Genomic DNA, 21,594 nt, shown 5'->3' on the forward strand with positions numbered 1-21,594 from the left:
TGTGCAGTTCCTCTTGACATTTTGTTTCATAACTCTAAGTCTGTATTCCAACGTTTTGCATTGCACCATATGTCATTGTCACTTCGTGTATGTTCACTGCACTTCAAAAATAAAGAATAAAAAAAAATGCAGCTTCCGAATGAATCTAAAATGGATGCTCAACAACGGTGTATAACCACGCAACATGACCCTAAACGCACTCTACACTCAAGTTGCGCTACAAGATAGGCACAAGGCAAGGTGCACCAGGGTAAACCCTTTATATTACGGGATGAGGCAACCCTATCAGGTTACAATGCATGAGGTTATATATAATATTTTATGTTCCACGGTTGTTTCTTCTTTCAAATGGTATCACCAGCACGATGTGATGCGGATCTCTAAAAAGGAAAAAATCCCCTGGTGGACAGAGACAGTGACGACATCAAGCCTCGTGTAAAATATTTTGAAGTTTATGTACAGTTTTCATGGATGTTATTCCTATACATATATATATTTTGTGGCTTCTGCGTAAGCCCATGCAATGTTATCATTCCTCTTTGTCCGACAGGATGCAAAAATAAAGTATTTTAAAAAAAAATGGATGCTGTCCAGGAGGTGGGAGGATCTGGGAGGGAGGGTCTGCTGCTGATTGGCTGGAATGTGTCTGCTGACTGTGAGGTACAGGGTCAAAGTTTACTCAATGATGACGAATAGGGGGCGGACCGAACATCGCATATGTTCGCCCACTGTGGCGAACGCGAACAAGCTATGTTCGCCAGGAACTATTCGCCAGCGAACTATTCGGGACATCTCTAATTAAAACGAAAATGGAGAAAATAGAAAGAGAACGAATAGAAAAAATATGGAGAGGATGAAAGTAAACTTTTATTATGACAATAATAAGATCAATAAATGGCTAACTAAAAAACTTAAGAAAACAAACGGCAAGAATAGGATCAGCAGTATCAGAAAGGATTTAATATTATATAAAAAAACAGAAAGTATAGCCAAAGCTTTTCAAACATATTATGAAGAGCTGTATAATATACCTAATCAACCAAAAGAGAATATAATAAGAGTATCTGAGGGAAATAAATTTTCCAAAGCTTTCAGAGGAACAAAAAAAAATACTAAATGCTCCCCTGCAAAAGATGGAATTTACAGCTGCCATTAAGAAACTTGTGAGATATAAAACCCCTGGTCCAGATGGTCTGACCAATAGATTTTATAAAATATATGGAGATATCTTGGTAGAACACTTAACTAAAATATATAATGAAATTTCATTGAAAGGTTTAGGCCCTAAAAAATTATTATACGCAAATATAATTCCAATTCATAAAAAAAGATAAGGATCCTCAAGAACTAAAGAACTACCGTCCAATTTTGCTTATTAATGTGGAATCCAAATTATTTTCATCCATACTAGCCGACAGGCTAAAAAGAATAGTTATGGATTTGGTGGATAGAGATCAGATAGGGTTTGTCCCTACTAGACAAGCGAGTACCAATATAAGAAGAATGATTACGTTCTGGATTGGGGAGATAGAACTCTCTATTGCCCTCCTGCCCCTGTCACTGGATGCAGAAAAGGCCTTTGACAGGGTCGGGTGGGGATTTATGATGGGGGTTCTGAAGGCAATGGGTATAGATGGACGGATGTTGACAGCAATAGGTTCTATTTATCAAAATCCGATGGCGAGGGTGGTGGGTATAGACTTATGCTCAGATTGGTTTCCATTAAAAAACGGCACCCGACAAGGGTGTCCGTTGTCACCAATACTATATATCCTATCTATGGAAGCTCTTGCAATTAGAATAAGAGATAACCCTGCTATTAGGGGGGTACCAACCCCTGATAGAGATCTAAAAATTAGCATGTATGCAGATGACACTATTCTGACTCTTACAGATCCCACTAAATCGGTCAATAACTTGATGAAGGAAATAGAAGCATACAGCAATATTTCAAATTATAAGATAAACACAGAAAAAACAATAGTGATGTTTAAAAATTGTAAAAAAGAGTGGAAGAATGAATTTATAAAGACAAATGGTTTTACGGATGCTAATGGTAGCTTTGAATATTTGGGAGTACTTATATCGGATAATATAGAAAAAATGGTAGAGATTAATTTTACAAGGCTATTGAAATCCACTGGGATATCGTTAAAAAAATGGAATCATTTGTTTTTTAGTTGGATGGGAAGGATAAACATAATAAATGCATATATAGTTCTAAGATGGACCTACTTCTTTAGAATGGTTCCCTTAAAAATTCCCTTACCATGGTTGGAAATAATACAAAGGCTATTTAAGAATTTTATCTGGAAAGGGAAAAAGCCTCGGATTAGTTTAGACCAATTAACGAATACTATAGGGCAAGGAGGGGTAAACTTTCCAAATATTATAAGTCATTATGAAGCCACTATCATATACCATACCCAGTATTGGGCAAAAAAGATTCTGAAAAAAACTGGCTGGTTTGGACTAGAGACCCAATCATTGAATAGGAAGGAACTAATTAAGTATCTTTGGCAACCCAAGAATACTGGGAAGGAAGTTAAAAATATAATTTTCAATCATTTATTTAATAATTGGTTTACGATAAGGAAAAAATAAAAAAAATGTGGGTAATATTTTTGGCTTTATGGAGATAGAATTATTGGAGGCTTTAATGCCCGACTTAAAAATAGATTCCTGGAAAGATTGTAATATTCAAACATTGGATGATATAATAATAAGGGACAAAATGAAAGATTTTTTAACTCTGTCTAAAGAATTTGGCCTTCTTCAAGTAGAGGCCTTCCGGTATTTAAGAATAAAGTATTTTGTAGGGAAATCTCTTGATAAGGGTAACACAACAAGCAGTGGTCTTATAAAGCAAATTTTTGGAAGTGAAAGTCCTAGGAAAAATATGGCTATTTGCTATGCTTTGATAAGATCGGCTCTTAAAGACATAATGTCTAAACAAATAAAAGATGGGAAAAGGAATGCAACTTAAAAATTGTTTTCACGATCTGGGGTAATATGATGCTAAAGCTAAAAATAATATATTCATAATACGATTTTGTTTGAGACGTATTATAAAATATGCTATCGTTGGTATTTAGTGCCAAGTAGACTAAACAGAATTGACCATAATGAGTCTGACATTTGTTGGAGATGTGAGAGTGAAACTGGAAGCTTTATCCATATTTGGTGGAGTTGCAAATTAATTGTAGATTATGCTAGCTTTAGTGTACCTATAATCTTAATTTTATTAATGACAGGAGGCGAGTATTTGCTTAAGTCTCTCTTTACTAGAACTCCACAGCAGCACAGAAAAACAACCAATCAGAAAAAAGTTAGGTACTATAAAACTCCCCTCCCCATGCATCATTTCCTCTTTCAAGCTGCGACAAAACAGAATAAAAGGCAGAGAACATCATGGGGAAGAAACGAAGTCCTAGGTACGATGAATATAACGATGTCCACCATCCAAGTGTAACCGTCAATCTAGATAGTGTAGATGGACTGTAAACTGAAACGAGAGAAAAACAGAATCGAACAGGTTGATTATCCAATGAAATGTACTCTGAATAAACATGTAGGTACCCAATGTAGCAACCAAATTAACCTAATATGTAAATATCCCAACCCTACTTATGGAAAAAAACAGGCATAAGGAACAAGCGACAGGTAGCAGAGACAACAAACAGAGTTGCATACTTACCTGAAAATCTAAACCATAACATTAAACAAGGGAGGGACAAGAATGGGTGGGAAATACTCGCCTCCTGTCATTAATAAAATTAAGATTATAGGTACACTAAAGCTAGCATAATCTACAATTTTATAACATGACAGGAGGCTTCGTATTTGCTGTTTCAACGCTCAGTTCCCCAATCCAACGCTGTTTGTGTCGCTGGTAATTATTCCAGGAAATATCAGAGTAATCCTAATCGGACATTCCAAATACGATAAATGACAGCCGACGGGTCAAAGAAGATGTCAACTGACGAAGTATCTCAAATACGGAAAAAAGCACCCTCCGCCGGTAAATCCATTGTACGTGGTGTAGCAACCTGTTTCCTAGAAGTCGGTCCATGAGCTGATAAGCTGACCTATTAGCTACCTTCCTGTAGTAGTATAACTTCGAAATCCGATCTAGGACTTAGGGTCGCGAGAAGAAGACTGACACCAAATCACAACTCATGATCCGTAAGGCGGTTCCTCCGATCGTGCCAGGGCCATTCGCGATGCGGCCTTGCAGGGAGATCTCCAATCTCAAGGAACGCACCGAAGACCACCACCAAAATCGCAATAGTAACCGAGGAGGAACTTTCGTACCTTCCTGTCCTACCCGGTGGGGTGTCTCATCCGAGCATAAATTCATAATGCAGGCGAGAGTGTGGCCAAACCAGCCGTATACTAAGTGATTCCAACATTCCAAACGGACTGTGTAAACTTCGGACGTCGTAGAGAAAAGGCTCCAAAGGACGTCCATTCAGGGTTCCGACGTGAACTTGAGTGGAGGAACGGTGGTCGACTATTCTGGGAATAGGGAATCCCGGAAATCTTCAAAGGAACGGGAAGTGCAAACAGGAACGCAGATTCCCATCCAGAAATGCCCCCGTCCAAGAGTGAAAGATGTCTGTGTAGGAGTCGGGGTATACCAGGTACCACCATAAGGTCTCGTAGGTCTCCTCGACGATAGTTGAAAAGTAGGGTAGCGCGAATCCAACAAAAACGGCTCCAGTGAGGAATAACTAGAGTATAGACGGGGGGTCCTCCATCTCCGAACCCTGATCACCAGGATTCTTATTCGAGAAGACGGGGCAGTCCTGCCATCTTATCCCAAGATCTGATGACCGGGGAGGTCAAGACAAACCGGGTTATCCGGTCTTACCATGTGAACATACGTACGATTTTTACCCTCAGAGTGGGTAATGGGCCCTCCTAATCCTGTTACCCGAGCAGGGCAGAGCCCATTTGCTCCATGAGGGTCCCCGTATCTCCTGCCACTCAATTATGGGAGAAACTGTCTGAGCAGTTTTTCACAATGGTCTGGATATCCAAAAACAGAAAGCAATCCTCTTTTTTTTTTTTTTTACGGTGCAGAATATACCCAAAACCTGCACTCACATAATACCTGAGTCCCATCCGATAGCCGTACCGTCTCCAGGAATGTGTATAAATAAGAGGGGGTCACCCCTCGTTATACCCCTGTGAGAATATCCCTCCATTACAGTAGATAGACTAGAGGGATCCAGTCTAAATATGGATATCTCGCATGACCAGGCAGTCCTCTATATCGAAATCAGGAGCACGGACGTCAGATCTACTGGAGTGCAGGAGGGACGCCCCTCCATGTAGTCATCGACGTCTTGCACAGGTACAAGTCTGTGTGCTGAACAAATGGATGGCACCGTAGAGCGTCGAGTGTATGAGAGAGCCGCGCTCTCTACTAATGTGATCAAAAAACGTGCCAGCGTCCGGCTGATAGCCTGAGCGGGCCGCACCCGTAAAATAACCAAACAGTAGAGTCTGCATCCGTGACCGTTCCTCTCTATGAAAATGTTTCCTCCAAACATGACCCCTGTATCCAGCTCAGTCTCTGGCTGAGGTTGAGGGAGGGCTGCGCCCTCCAATAACAAATCAGTGTCCGGTTCCGTATCTGAGAGGGTTCGCTCTCTGCTCCGGAAGATAAAATATTCTCGGATCGAAGAGATGGAGGGCCGCACCCTCCTGTGATCCAAGCTAGAGTCCCTAGAGGCTCAGGGTGACCAACTAAAGGGTACACCAAGTACGAGTATCAGCATAAGGCTGAGGGAAATCTAAGGGAAAACACTGGAAAAACTATCAACTGACCGTCCAGATCCCGTGCGCGCGCGCGGGGTCCAGGCGGACCGTTGGTAGTCTGAGGAAAGCTGGAGACGTTCTCCGCAATCCACGAGTACCCAGGAGGTCGGAGGAGGTCGAGTCCGGCCTCTCGACGACCCGAGCGAAAGGAAAAGGAAGTCACGAAAACGAAAAAGACAACAATAACGTAGATACGAGAAAAAATGCAAATTCTATCTCAGCTAGAAGGCAAAAGGCAGGCCAGAAGGCAAGACAAGTAAGCCCCACTGAACAGGGCCAGGAGCTAACCTCACGCAGGGATAACTACCGATAGCTATCCGGATACCGGGAGGCAGATACGAAGTTAGTTGATAAAGACAAGGAAAACACTGCGTTCTCCTGTAGGTGTCTGAGTACCGGTCCTTGCCTGTGCAAAGTTCTCCTTGGAGGTGTGCCGTCGCCGGATTGGCGCAAACCGGATGTGTGTCCGGGGTCTTCATAGGAAAAACTTGCCCTTCAGGTCTGAGGTTTAGGGCCTTCACCCTACCTGTCATATCCAGATGGCCGTATATTGGTGTCCTCTTGGATAGTATGGCAATGGTGCTTGTCCGGACACCTGCCTATTTCCATGTCACTGGTGGGCACTGGCTTCTCCTCAGTGGTATTCCCCCAGGCCTGCGGCCAAAAGGGATAGAGCAGGCCCAGCAGGCCAACTAATGGACACAGAATAGTTGGCCAAGAAAATAGGAGGCCAATAAATGGGGCACCGACATAGCAGGCCGTACTTATGGGCACAGAGGCCGTACTTATGGGCACAGACATAGCAGCCCGTTCTTATGGGCACAGACACAGCAGGCCGTTCTTGTGGGCACAGACATAGCCGGCCGATCTTATGGGCACAGACAATAGCAGGCCGTTCTTATGGGCACAGACAAAAGCAGGCCGTTCTTATGGGCACAGACAATAGCAGGCCGTTCTTATGGGCACAGACAATAGCAGGCCGTTCTTATGGGCACAGACAATAGCAGGCCGTTCTTATGGGCACAGACAATAGCAGGCCGTTCTTATGGGCACAGACATAGCAGGCCGTTCTTATGGGCACAGACATAGCAGGCCGTTCTTGTGGGCACAGACATAGCAGGCCGTTCTTATGGGCACAGACATAGCAGGCCATTCTTATGGGCACAGACATAGCAGGCCGTTCTTATGGGCACAGACATAGCAGGCCGTTCTTATGGGCACAGACATAGCAGGCCAATCAATGGGGCACAGACATAGCAGGCCAATCAATGGGTTGTGTATTACCATAATATCATTATTAACACGTATTTATATAGCGCCTTCCAATTCCGTAGCGCTTTACGGTGGGTATTGAATGAGTAACGAGGACCATTGAGTACGGGTAGAGGTCCCTAGAAATTGTAGATCCTCAGGGCATCTTGTGACCTAGGACTCTCAGACAATCAACCCTTTTAGACAGCGTAATGCCGTGTGAATAGCCTGAACCGGGACTGGCAGTCCCTAAATGCCCAGCAGGAAAATAGTGGTATTCCAGCTGTATCGGGTATAAGCGGAAATTGTTCCAGTTACCATCATGTCCATGAGTGTAAGATCCACTGAACAATACTCACCTTAAACTGTGAGTTGGTATGCCCATGTTCACACAGAATCTGTTCAAATTTCTTATCATTATTATAGATTACCATCATCATGCCACCTGAAGGGTATTGTAACCATGGACACTGCAGAGCTAACGATAGCCAACTCAATGAATTCCCCTGAGAATCTGATAGAATTGTATAGTATCAGCGTAGAAGGGTCTCCATGGACAGAGAATACATACCAGAGTAGTCGCATCTGAGACCTAATAGCAGGACCGGAAGAAGTATATACTGAGAGGCACATGAATCCTAGAGCCAACTGACACCGTATACACCCTGCACGGAGTTTGTATAACAGAGTTCATAAATATCTGTAACTCACAGGAATCCGTGGTATACACTGTCAGAAGAACTCACAGCAATCCGTGACCTACACGGTTAGCAAGACTAGAGCTAGAAACACACTGTCAGTAAACACCCAGCAATCTGTGATATACACCGCAAAACTCACAGAATCTGTGAAGTACACATCGCCAGCAAAAGACACAGAAACTGTGTAATACGCAGTCAGTGTGTAATACACAGCCAGTAAAAGACGCAGAATCTGTGTAATACACAGTCAGAAAAATACACAGAATCTGCGTAATACACAGTCAGTAAAAGACACAGAATCTGTGTAATACACAGCCAGAAAAAGACACAGAATCCGTGTAATACACAGTCAGTAAAAGACACAGAGTCTGTGTAATACACAGTCAGTAAAAGACACAGAATCTGCGTAATACACAGTCAGCAAAAAGGCACAGAATCCGTGTAATACACAGTCAGCAAAGGACACAGAATCTGCGAAATATACACTGTTAGAAAAAGACACAGAATCTGTGAAATATACACAGTCAGTAATAGACACAGCAATCTCTGATATATATATATATATATGGGACACAGTGATCTGTGGAGAAAAACTGCCATAAGCACCCACAGCAAGCCGTGCCATCTACCCAGCAAACCAGAAAACTGAGGAGAAATCTGCCTAACGTTACAGCCGGCTGGGACACAGACCCTGTACTCAATATAGAAACACTGTCATAGGAAAACAGTGATCCGCATGAGCTGTCCTCTCAGAGAGGAAGCTCCAGATGAAATCAGCCGGCGCAGACCGCATGGTAGCGCCAGCCGAGATCCGACCACCGTGGATGGAGGAGGGGCCGCGAGCAGGAGCACCCTCCTCTACCTGGTCGGACACCCGCGGCTCTAGAAGGAGCTGATCGCGGAAGGCGGCCACATGTTCGAGCGGGCCGGCCGCCGAGACACACATGAAGGAGCTCGGGGAGTCAGAGGAGGCAGCCAGACGGCTAGTCTCCTGACACCCCGAGCGCACACTGCAGCCAGCGCAATCCTGGCAGAACGCATGGTGTTAGAGGGTGGGGGAGGGGAAGCACCAAAAGGGATCCCCAAGAACCACCACGTGGAGGGAAAAAATCCCCGGGGGTACAGGGGAAGGAAAGAATCAGAAGGATAGTAAGCCCCAAACTGGAAGCCTAATAAAGGAAAGGCTGAACCCCAAATATAAATATTAAATATATAAAAAGAAAATAATCTATAAGACATAACCAAAGTATATCTACAGTATGCATAAAAATAAATATAAGCAATAAATAAAATAATAGCATAAAAGAATGAATATATAACTAAAAACATAAAATATAAATAACAAATATAATATGATATCAAATATTAACCCTAAATAAGTCATATTAAATTCCAAAGCCACCCACAATAAGCAGGAGGCAGTGGTACTCTGACCTGTACTGTCTGCAGAGCAGCAAAGAAAGAGGAAATGATGCATGGGGAGGGGAGTTTTATAGTACCTAACTTTTTTCTGATTGGTTGTTTTTCTGTGCTGCTGTGGAGTTCTAGTAAAGAGAGACTTAAGCAAATACGAAGCCTCCTGTCATGTTATAAAATTAAGAAACTATGGGATGAGGTTTTCAGAAGATTATATGTCTGGGATAAAATTTTGATAGATCAATCTCCAACTTCGGCGCTTCTACATCTCCACTGGCCTGATATACCATATACCAACATTTTTTAACTATTCATTCTTTCATGGCAGTGAAGATCCTGATAGCAAGAAGCTGGAAAAATTATATGGTAATTGATTGTAAACATTGGGAGAAACAGCTGTTTTCTCAGATCAAGAATGAGATAGATATATATAGGGGGAAAGATAATGTACAGAAATATGAGATGGGAAAAAAGTGTTTACAAATTCTAGAAGACTATGAGTAGTTCACTGACTCACTTCAGATTTTTGAGATGTTAAAGAATAAGAGATATATAATGTATCCTACGTATGCTGTGTCCTTATCCCACTCTTTCTGTGTATGAATGGTGTATGTTAGAAGTAATTGTAGAGATTGAATGTTAGATATTTATTGTTGTTTTTGTTTTTATTTTTTATAAGAGATATATAATGTATCCTATGTATGCTGTGTCCTTATCCCACTCTTTCTGTGTATGAATGGTGTATGTTAGAAGTAATTGTAGAGATTGAATGTTAGATATTTATTGTTGTTTTTGTTTTTATTTTGGTGTGAGATATTTGTAAATTATTCTTGTTTAAAACCAAATAAAGATTTATACTAAAAAAAAAAAAAAAGAGAGAAAGCAGGAGGTGCTATCACAAAAGCATGCTGGACTATGGCCCCACAGGTACCCAGATAAATATCAATCAGAAAAGTGTTGACTACTTACAATGGATGGCATTAGGGAATTCCTTGTATCATAACCACTACAGTATAGTACTTGATACAGTTTTTGTATTGTAGAGGTCAGATGAGTGATATCAGGACCAAGGGCAGAAGACTGCTCTGAAAAAATAATTCTCTCACAGTATACTGGAATAGACATTTAGTTTAGTTGCATAAATGCTATTAAAAAGTCACCTAAAATTACTCTGAACATCCCACCCCTGGTGCTTCTCCATTCCTAACCTTAAAGTGTACTATTCTTGTTCCCCCAGGTTGCTATTCTTAGCAATTTAATGTTTTAGCAATTCCATCCATCCCCAGCATGATCATCCAAGCACGGTATAGCTGTTTAGCTCTTATAAGAGCTGGTGATTATAGCTGGTGTAGCGGTAACCTACAAACATGAGATGAGACTCTATGTTGAGGGCAAGCAGGAACGGATTTATTGGTAGCCACAACTGGCCTTTTATGTCAGTCCCAATGCAAGGGGCACTCCCCCCTGGACCTGAGAGTAGACTACCATAAAAACATCTACACAATTACAATGGCTCTCAGGTCCAGGACATTCCCATACAAAATAGGATAATCCCTCCCCTGTGCCTGGGAGATAATTGAGCCATGAACTGTCCTAAATAGTGATGTACCGAACTGTCCGCCGGCGAACAGTTCACGGCGAACTTAACGTGTTCGCGTTCGCCGCGGCGGGCGGACACATGCGCAGTTCGATCCGCCCCCTATTCGTCATCATTGGGCAAACTTTGACCCTGTGCCTCTCGGTCAGCAGACACATTCCAGCCAATCAGCAGCACTCCCTCCCTTCCACACCCTCCAACCTCCCTCCCAGCATCCATTTTCGATTCATTCTGAGAGGAGGGAAAGTTTAGCTGCTGCTGATTAGATAGGGAAATTGATAGCTAGGCTAGGGTATTCAGTGTCCACTACAATCCTGAAGGACTCATCTGATCTCTGCTGTAAGGACAGCACCCCAAAAAGCCCTTTTTAGGGCTAGAACATCAGGCTGCTTTTTTTTTTTTTTTTTCCTGTGTAATGTAATTGCAGGTGCCTGCCTGCCAGCTTCTGTGTGAGGTTCACATTGGATACTGTGCCTACTTGCCCAGTGCCACCACTCATATCTGTTTTTACAATAGGTTAAGCTTTACATTTAAAAGAAATATATTTTTTTCACTGTAATAGAAGAGCAGTTGCCTGCCTGCCAGCTTCTGTGTCAGGTTGGATGCCTTGCCCATTTGCACAGTCAGTGCCACCACTCATATCTGTTTTAACAATAGGTTAAGCTTTACATTTAAAAGAAATAATTTTTTTTCACTGTAATAGAAGAGCAGTTGCCTGCCTGCCAGCTTCTGTGTCAGGTTGGATGCCTTGCCCATTTGCACAGTCAGTGCCACCACTCATATCTGTTTTAACAATAGGTTAAGCTTTACATTTAAAAGAAATAATTTTTTTTCACTGTAATAGAAGAGCAGTTTCCTGCCTGCCAGCTTCTGTGTCAGGTTGGATGCCTTGCCCATTTGCACAGTCAGTGCCACCACTCATATCTGTTTTAACAATAGGTTAAGCTTTACATTTAAAAGAAATAATTTTTTTTCACTGCAATAGAAGAGCAGTTGCCTGCCTGCCAGCTTCTGTGTCAGGTTGGATGCCTTGCCCATTTGCACAGTCAGTGCCACCACTCATATCTGTTTTTACAATAGGTTAAGCTTTACATTTAAAATACATATTTTTTTTCACTGTAATAGAAGAGCAGTTAGTTGTCTGCAAGCGTCTGGGTGTCAGGCCTACTTCAGCGTGTGCTCTGCAGACCTGTGCCAGCGTGCTTTGACAGTTGCCAATCATATCTGGTGTCTCTATAGCGTGCTTTTACAAAGAAAATAGGTTTCTAGTGTAAGCTAATAGCAGCCAGTCAGTGTCCTTCAAGCGGCTCTGTCAGTCCTTCCTTCAGCGTGTGCTCTGCAGAACTGTTCCAGTGCACATTGCCAATCATATCTGGTGTCTCTATAGCGTGCTTTTAAAAACAATTTTTTTTTTCACTGTTATAGATTGAATAGCAGTTACTTGTCTTCAAGCGGGTGTGTCAGGCCTACAGTGTGTGCTCTGCAGAACTGTTCAAGTGCTCATTGCCAATCATATCTTGTGTCTCTATAGCGTGCTTTTAAAAACAAAATTCTTTTTTCACTGTTATAGATTGAATAGCAGTTACTTGTCTTCAAGCGGGTGTGTCAGGCCTACAGTGTGTGCTCTGCAGAACTGTTCAAGTGCACATTGCCAATCATATCTGGTGTCTCTATAGTGTGCTTTTACAACGAAAAAAAGGTTTCTAGTGTAAGCTAATAGCAGCCAGTCAGTGTCCTTCAAGCGGCTCTGTCAGTCCTTCCTTCAGCGTGTGCTCTGCAGACCTGTGCCAGCGTGCTTTGACAGTTGCCAATCATATCTGGTGTCTCTATAGCGTGCTTTTACAAAGAAAAAAGGTTTCTAGTGTAAGCTAATAGCAGCCAGTCAGTGTCCTTCAAGCGGCTCTGTCAGTCCTTCCTTCAGCGTGTGCTCTGCAGAACTGTTCCAGTGCACATTGCCAATCATATCTGGTGTCTCTATAGCGTGCTTTTAAAAACAATTTTTTTTTCACTGTTACAGATTGAATAGCAGTTACTTGTCTTCAAGCGGGTGTGTCAGGCCTACAGTGTGTGCTCTGCAGAACTGTTCAAGTGCACATTGCCAATCATATCTGGTGTCTCTATAGCGTGCTTTTACAAAGAAAAAAGGTTTCTAGTGTAAGCTAATAGCAGCCAGTCAGTGTCCTTCAAGCGGCTCTGGCAGTCCTTCCTTCAGCGTGTGCTCTGCAGACCTGTGCCAGCGTGCTTTGACAGTTGCCAATCATATCTGGTGTCTCTATAGCGTGCTTTTACAAAGAAAAAAGGTTTTTAGTGTAAGCTAATAGCAGCCAGTCAGTGTCCTTCAAGCGGCTCTGTCAGTCCTTCCTTCAGCGTGTGCTCTGCAGAACTGTTCAAGTGCACATTGCCAATCATATCTGGTGTCTCTATAGCGTGCTTTTAAAAACAAAATTTTTTTTTCACTGTTATAGATTGAATAGCAGTTACTTGTCTTCAAGCGGGTGTGTTAGGCCTACAGTGTGTGCTCTGCAGAACTGTTCAAGTGCACATTGCCAATCATATCTGGTGTCTCTATAGCGTGCTTTTACAAAGAAAAAAGGTTTCTAGTGTAAGCTAATAGCAGCCAGTCAGTGTCCTTCAAGCGGCTCTGTCAGTCCTTCCTTCAGCGTGTGCTCTGCAGAACTGTTCCAGTGCACATTGCCAATCATATCTGGTGTCTCTATAGCGTGCTTTTAAAACCAAAATTTTTTTTTCACTGTTATAGATTGAATAGCAGTTACTTGTCTTCAAGCGGGTGTGTCAGGCCTACAGTGTGTGCTCTGCAGAACTGTTCAAGTGCTCATTGCCAATCATATCTTGTGTCTCTATAGCGTGCTTTTAAAAACAAAATTCTTTTTTCACTGTTATAGATTGAATAGCAGTTACTTGTCTTCAAGCGGGTGTGTCAGGCCTACAGTGTGTGCTCTGCAGAACTGTTCAAGTGCACATTGCCAATCATATCTGGTGTCTCTATAGTGTGCTTTTACAAAGAAAAAAAGGTTTCTAGTGTAAGCTAATAGCAGCCAGTCAGTGTCCTTCAAGCGGCTCTGTCAGTCCTTCCTTCAGCGTGTGCTCTGCAGACCTGTGCCAGCGTGCTTTGACAGTTGCCAATCATATCTGGTGTCTCTATAGCGTGCTTTTACAAAGAAAAAAGGTTTCTAGTGTAAGCTAATAGCAGCCAGTCAGTGTCCTTCAAGCGGCTCTGTCAGTCCTTCCTTCAGCGTGTGCTCTGCAGAACTGTTCCAGTGCACATTGCCAATCATATCTTGTGTCTCTATAGCGTGCTTTTAAAAACAAAATTTGTTTTTCACTGTTATAGATTGAATAGCAGTTACTTGTCTTCAAGCTGGTGTGTCAGGCCTACAGTGTGTGCTCTGCAGAACTGTTACAGTTCACATTGCCAATCATATCTGGTCTCACAGTAGCTTGCACGCATAGTACCACTAATCCCCCAAAAAATGACAGGCAGAGGCAGGCCACCCCGCAGGGGCCGTCGTGGTCGTGGTGCTGTGATTCCCTTTTGCCCTAGAATAATGCCCAGTTTTCAGAAGCCACGTACCCTGAACTCGAAAAGTTCTGAGGACATAGTTGACTGGCTAACACAGGACACACAATCTTCTACAGCTTCCGCTCGGAACCTTGACGCACCATCCTCCTCCAGCTTAGCTTCGGGCACCTCTCAAGTTACCACTCACCCGCCTGCCGCCACCACCAAAACTAGCACCACAGCCACTTTACTTGGTATAAACAGAAAATAAGAGTAAGCGCTAAATACCCAAAAGGCAGCAACCCTATAAGGGGATCTCTCAAAAAACCCTTAAACAAATGGCAGATACAAGAAATAGGAGGAAGGGCTGCGCCACAAAACGTCAGTATATAAAATAGTCCAAATAAAAAAAGGGAAAGAAAGTCTTATCTGGAACAGGTCCAATAGGGGACGTAGGATCTGTGGATGTTGGTCCGGAGCGGATATCCTCTTTCTCCTCCTTCTTAGGGATTCACTCAGATATAGGGAAAAATAGAGAGAAAAGATAGTGCAATACGTCTGATAAAAAGATACAACAGTCTAAAAGCTGGTATAAAACTCACATGTGGAGGAGCTATAACTTGCTCTAGTATGAAAGGCGTGCAGCGGTATAATCCCCGCTTATGGGATATATGGAAGGTTCCTCCGTCAGTGGTCAAATATATAGAAAAGAAAGGAGACAACAAATAGTGCTCACTGGGTAAAATCCACGGATAAAAGGGAAATAAAAATAATACTCACAAGGATGGAGCAGACCAACTGCTCCTTGATGATAGCGTTGGTGGTATTATCCCCACCTGGGGATTGCTTGGGGTCCAAAATGATGCCAGGTAGTAAACAGGTATAAAAACAGTGCTCAGTGTATTAAATAGATAGATGGTACCAATAAAAAAGTGACCAAATAATCTTTAATATAATAAAATACACAGTAAAAGTCCACATACGCGTTTCGCCAATACGGTTTATCAATATGGAAAAAAAATATGGAACTTTACTTGGTATGTCAGAGGAGTTATTCACACACCCGTTTGAAGAAATGAGTGATGCGCAACCATTATTGCTAGAGGATGTAGATAACAGGGATATGTCTCAGGCAGGCAGCATTAAACACATGGAGGTACGGTGTGATGATGATGATGTTGTACCCGCTGCTGCTTCCTTTTCTGAGTTGTCAGATACAAGCGAAGCGGTTGATGATGACGATGCGTCCATGGATGTCACGTGGGTGCCCGCTCGGCAAGAAGAAGAACAGGGCGAAAGTTCAGATGGGGAGAAAGAGAGGAGGAGGAGACGAGTTGGAAGCAGGGGGGGTCGTCGCAAGGAGCTAGTGGCACAGTCAGACAGCATGCATTGGCACCCGGGGTCAGCCCGACAGCACGCCAATCAACGCATGCTGTGTCCACCACCAGAATGCCGTCATTGCAGAGCTCAGCAGTGTGGCATTTTTTTGTGTGTCTGCCTCGGACAACAGCAATGCCAAAGGAAACTGAGTCGTGGGAGGTCCAACACCCACCTAGGTACAACTGCTTTGCGTAGGCACATGATCTCACATCACAAACGCCTATGGGATCAACACATGAGTACCAGCAGCACGCCTACTCTAAGCAGGGCCGGATTAAGAGCCCAGTGGGCCTGGTGCTGACAATTATGATGGGGCCTAATTACAAAATCTTATCGACCAAAAACACAAAAACAGTCATACCTCTCAAGCGTTATGTATCTGGTGGAGTTGGTGTTGGAGGGAAACTCAAAGGATTCAGCTATAAGAAAACACATACTCGGGGGCGTGGCTAACTGCCGAGCTGAATGGTCACTTGAACCTGAGCTCCGGCTACCAAGGCCTATAATCCGTTGTAATCTGCACACTTTGGACCTGCAAAAGCAGCAAAACAGAAGATGGCACAGACTAAACAAAGAAAAGGATCAACTAAAGCTGACAAATTAAATTTCTTTGGCAGCAAACAGTCTGTAGACAGCCTGGAGCACCTCCGGCCTTCCCAAGATGGCGCTGGGAGCCCTGAACACCAACACTCCCAAGACCCACAACAGGACACAGTCCGCGTTATGGCGACTGATCAAATTACTAAAAGCTACTTACTTGAGGCACTGGATACGCTCTCCCAGAAGCTCATCATGTCCTGGCAGCACTCCATGGATTCCCTGAGGAGAGAGGTACAAGAACTCAGTAAAAGAACAACACATGTAGAATCCAAGATGGATGACTTTGCAACAGCACACAATGATCTCTCATCCCATGTGGAACAACTCGAACAGAAACTGCTATCGACTGAATCTAAACTAGCAGATCTCGAAGATCGCTCCAGAAGGAATAACCTGCGGCTGCGAGGGATTCCTGAAACGATTCCGCAGGAGGAGCTGCAAAGGTATGTTAGAGGCCTGCTGAGGGCCTATGCGCCAGACATACCGGAAGAAATGCTACTCCTGGACCGAGTACATAGACTCCCAAAACCACGACATCTCTCAGGTGATATCCCACGAGATGTACTTACAAAAGTCCACTACTTTCACATAAAAGACTTGATCATACGCACGAGTAGAAACAAACCCACTCCTCACAAAGATTACCCGACTGTGAAAATATTTGCCGACCTGTCGGCATCCACATTGCGGAGAAGGAAGGAATTCGCCTCCATTGCGGACACACTGCGGGCACATAACCTAAGATTCCGCTGGGGATACCCCACCAAAATGCTCGTTACAAGAGAAGGAGCACTGCACGTGATATCATCCCCAGAAGACGGCATGAAAAAGCTCCAAACATGGGGCATCATGGAACGCTCGACAGACACAACACGGCTCCCGACCCGCAGAATGCAGGTAGACTGGAGTGCACCTCCAGCCCGACGAGAGGACTGTTAATTGCGTCAAGTGAACAACCCTGCTGCCTGCTCACAACTTACAAGAAAGCAGCCGAACTGCTTCCTATTTCTGGAGGCGTCTCCACGTCAGGGGCCCGGCATTACCTGATTCAACCCTTGGTCGACGAACCCACACAGCTCAAAAGGAGAAGATCCCGTAATGGTACTTACGCGCAAATACAGACTCCATTTTGGCGCTGAGAAGATCTACCTAAGGTACAGCCACGTGAAGAACTCTGAGTGAAGACAAAGATGGGACTGACTATGGAACTGAGACTTTCAAGCCATGACTTCTCAGACCCGAATGCGGTCAGACTTATGGCATGTATATAACTACCCTCCGTCCCTCTTCTCCAGATCACACCATCGGTATGAGGCTCAGGTATGCGCCCGAAAGGGCGAATTACCACTAAGGTAGACATTCCCAGTTGATTGAATTGTTGTCCTCTCTTAAATACATGGTTAAAAACAAAAAAAAACAAAAAAAAAAAAAAAAGAAAAAAAAAAAAAAAGAAAGAAAAAAAAATAGAATGTATAGATTATATGCTAAAGCAACCGGTAAAAACTTGATGTAAATAGGAATTTGGAACAGAACTGCTGAGCTAAATCGCTAGGTACCACTCTATTGTTTACTAAACCAAGCCGGGTTCTGAACAAAATGTTATGTCTTGATCAAATGTTATATGGTTAATGGATGTCATTACATACTCATTAGACAGAGGTACAAAGGCATCTAGGGGCACCAACTGTAATTAAAAGCACGGGTGACTGGTTAGTGGAGATGCCTCCCGAATGTTGGTATAGCACATGCAGGTTGTTACACGAAAGAAACACTTTATAGACAGGTCCAAACCCTCATGAATAACCCATAAGGCCGTTAGCCACTCGCAAAGATATTTTGTTATCTACCCCCCATGGCTCCACAGTCAGGCGCCATGACCCCGCTAGGGGCAATTTGTACATATCCCAGTTATACCTACCCCGGTTTCCCGTCAACCCTGTTCACCCCCAGAGTATACGACATGATCTCCAGGTCTCAACAGCACACACGAACAGTAAAATTAAGGGTGTTTCGCAATACACGAAGACGATATAAACTAACAATATATGGTTACCAGCATTACTTCTTACCTATCAAATGAGCATAAAGATACAAACTCATAATGTGAGAGGACTTAATACCCCACACAAAAGGAGGGTGCTCCTGGAAAATATGAAAAAAGAACACGTAGATATAATGTGCCTACAGGAGACACATTTTAAACATAACAAAACCCCAACGTTTGGAACCAGGGACTACCCCATACAGTACCATACGACCCACTCCTCTAAATCTAGGGGGGTAACGTTCCTCATCCATAAATCCCTCACCTTTGAACTAAAACAAATCCACAAAGACACGCAGGGAAGATACCTTGTACTCTATTGCAACATCAATATGGTAGATTATACCTTAGTGGGGATATATGGGCCTAACACGAACCAAAGAACTTTTTTACTTAAGGTTCTAAATAAAATCCCGCCTATGCAGAAAAAATCGATGATCCTCTGCGGTGCTATTAATCATGTCATGCACGCAACGGCAGACACCTCCCTTAGTCCAGAGGCACCCAGAATCAAACAACTAACACAGCAATGCAAAACGTTAACCAAGCTTATGCAGGAACATAATCTATATGATGTATGGAGGGTACACCATCCAAACGAAAAGGGGTATATTTACTTCTCCCAAGTCCACAAATCATATTCCAGGATTGACATGATCCTGATCTCTAGAGACTTATTACCAAAAGTTACCACCAGTGAAATCGGAGACATTTACTGGTCCGATCACGCTCCTGTAACAGCAATCTTACAGGCAAATTACGAACACAGGGGACGAGCGGCCTGGAGATTAAATGACACGTTACTTAATAATACGGAATTTTGCACGCAGATCACACAAGATATCACTGAATACTTTAAAATCAATACACTCCCTGAACTGCAACCGACAACGACATGGCAGGCCCATAAGGCAGTAGTAAGGGGTCTTTTTATAAGTAGGGCATCCCACATAAAAAAGACAAGGGAAAGGCGATATCGCGATCTACTAATAACCTTGCGCGACTTGCAAAATACCCAGTACATAAACCCCACCTTAGAAAAAGAAAAAGAAATAACACTGGTCACGGACCAAATAAACGAGCTGCTCTTAGATAACACGGCATATATACTCCAACAATTAAGAATGCGCAACTACACACAGGGCAATAGAGCTGGGAAAGCTCTAGCGTCCTTACTGAGACAGAAACTTGCTCAATCAAAAATCCCCTACCTGCACAACCAAGCGGGAGGGAAAACATACCATCCACAGGAAGTCCTCACAGAAATGGCCAACTTTTACACCACCTTATATAATCTACGAAATGACCCGAACTCCCATCAACCAACCCCAACAGAAATACAACACTTCCTCTCCAAGGTAAAGCTACCTAACCTCACACTAGCACAACAAGAGGCAATTAGTGCACCTATAACCCTGAACGAAATCACACAAACGATCAAATCATTACCCAAAGGCAAATCACCTGGCCCAGACGGCCTTACCAATACTTACTACAAAACATTCAGTCGCACTATAGGTCCACATCTTGTAAATACATTCAACCATATAATTACCACAGGTGATATACCTCAAGAAATGCTGACCGCTAATATAGTTACCTTGCCGAAACCGGGCAAACCGCCAACCAAACCACAAAACTTGAGGCCTATATCTCTGCTAAATACAGATGCCAAAATTCTAGCTAAACTATACGCCACGAGAGTGGCGGATATGATACCCACCATCATCCATCAAGATCAAGTGGGGTTTGTAAAAGGGAGGCAGGGAGCGGATGGTACGAGGAAACTATATAACCTACTGTACTCCAAGAACCATCGGGGGGAGCCCAGTGTATTCCTGTCACTAGACGCTGAAAAAGCGTTTGACAGGCTGCACTGGGGCTTCTTACGTGAAACATTGCAGAAATTCCACTTTCCCAACCAATTCATAAACCTGATTGCGGCACTGTATTCCTCACCCTCGGCCAAAGTCACGAATAGTGGCTTCACCTCGGCACCCTTTAAAATATCAAATGGAACACGACAAGGCTTAATGGAAGCGAATTAGGGATAATAACACACGAAAAGGACTTGGGAATTGTTATAGACAACAAACTATGCAACAATGTGCAATGTCAATCAGCAGTGGCCAAGGCCAGTAAGGTATTGTCATGCATGAAAAAGGGCATTCATTCTCGGGACGAGAATATCATTTTGCCTCTCTATAAATCACTGGTAAGACCACATATTGAATATGCTGTGCAATTTTGGGCACCTGTTCTAAAGAAGGATATCATGGCACTAGAAAAAGTGCAGAGGCGGGCTACAAAATTAATAAAAGGAATGGAACATATCAGCTATGAAGAAAGGTTAACAAATTTAAACCTATTTAGTTTAGAAAAACGTCGCCTGAGAGGGGATATGATAACATTATACAAATATATTCGGGGCCAATACAAACCATTGTGTGGAAATCTATTCACAAACCGGACTTTACATAGGACACGAGGCCATGCGTTTAGACTGGAAGAAAGAAGATTTCGTCTAAGGCAAAGGAAAGGTTTTTTTACTGTAAGAACAATCAGGATGTGGAATTCTCTGCCTGAAGAAGTGGTTTTATCAGAGTCCATACAGATGTTCAAACAGCTACTAGATGCATACTTGCAAAGACAGAATATTCAAGGATATAATCTTTCAATGTAGGGTAATAACTGCTTGATTCAAGGATAAATCTGACTGCCATTCTGGGGTCAAGAAGGAATTTTTTGTCCTAGCTTGTTGCAAAATTGTGCTTCAAACTGGGGTTTTTTTTTTTTTTTTTTTTTTTTGTTTTTTTTCTTTTGGATCAACAGCAAAAAACAGGTGTGAGGAAGGCTGAACTTGATGGACGCAAGTCTCTTTTCAGCTATCTAACTATGTAACTATGTAACTATGTAAGGCTGTCCGCTGTCGCCGCTCCTATACATTTTGGCACTGGAGCCGCTGCTCCAAAAAATCAGAGATGACAATAACATCACAGGTATAACAAGAGGAGGGAAAGAATACAAACTCACTGCATTCGCGGATGACGTCATGCTATCATTAACTGACCCGCTAACGTCTATCCCAGCGTTTACTGACATTTTAGGCGAATACAGCGCATGCTCATATTATAAATTAAATATTACGAAAACACAGGCTATGTGCCTCCACGCAACACCAGGTATGACCAATACACTACATCATTCCAATGCCTTCGAATGGAGACACGATCACCTCACTTTTCTGGGGGTCAAATTT

Source organism: Pelobates fuscus, chromosome 10 (assembly GCF_036172605.1).
Source record: "Pelobates fuscus isolate aPelFus1 chromosome 10, aPelFus1.pri, whole genome shotgun sequence".
Lineage (NCBI taxonomy): Eukaryota > Metazoa > Chordata > Amphibia > Anura > Pelobatidae > Pelobates > Pelobates fuscus.